Source organism: Solanum tuberosum, unplaced genomic scaffold (assembly GCF_000226075.1).
Source record: "Solanum tuberosum cultivar DM 1-3 516 R44 unplaced genomic scaffold, SolTub_3.0 scf00359, whole genome shotgun sequence".
In the NCBI taxonomy this organism is placed as follows: Eukaryota; Viridiplantae; Streptophyta; class Magnoliopsida; order Solanales; family Solanaceae; genus Solanum; species Solanum tuberosum.
This window is the reverse complement of record NW_006239281.1, coordinates 164607-165028: the sequence shown is the minus strand read 5'-3', so window position 1 is coordinate 165028 and position 422 is coordinate 164607.

The following is a 422-nucleotide window of genomic DNA, read 5'->3' as shown; positions in this document are numbered from 1 at the left end:
ACTTGAATAATTAGCCCAATTATATTAATCTATAATTTATTTGGGCTAATATATTTATGAGTTTAATATATTCCGAATCATTTAATAAATTTTAAATGATTACAATATGTTTCTGAACATCTTTTTCCAAGATTATTTAACTTCTCAAGAGTTAGAGAATTGTTACGATTTGTTTTTTTGATGCTCAAAACAAAAGAATGACTTTATTTATCAATGCTACTTATGTGATTTAGATTGTCAGGAAGTTTTTTTCAAAATGGTTCTTACTATTATATATATATATATGTCACAAATGTATTATCAAGTTAATAAGGTCTTCTAACTTCAAAATATATTATTTTAAAATTTTTCGAGTTCTTTTTTAAAAAAAATAAAATAAGTCACAACAAATGTGAATATATATGAATCATTTAAAAGTTATC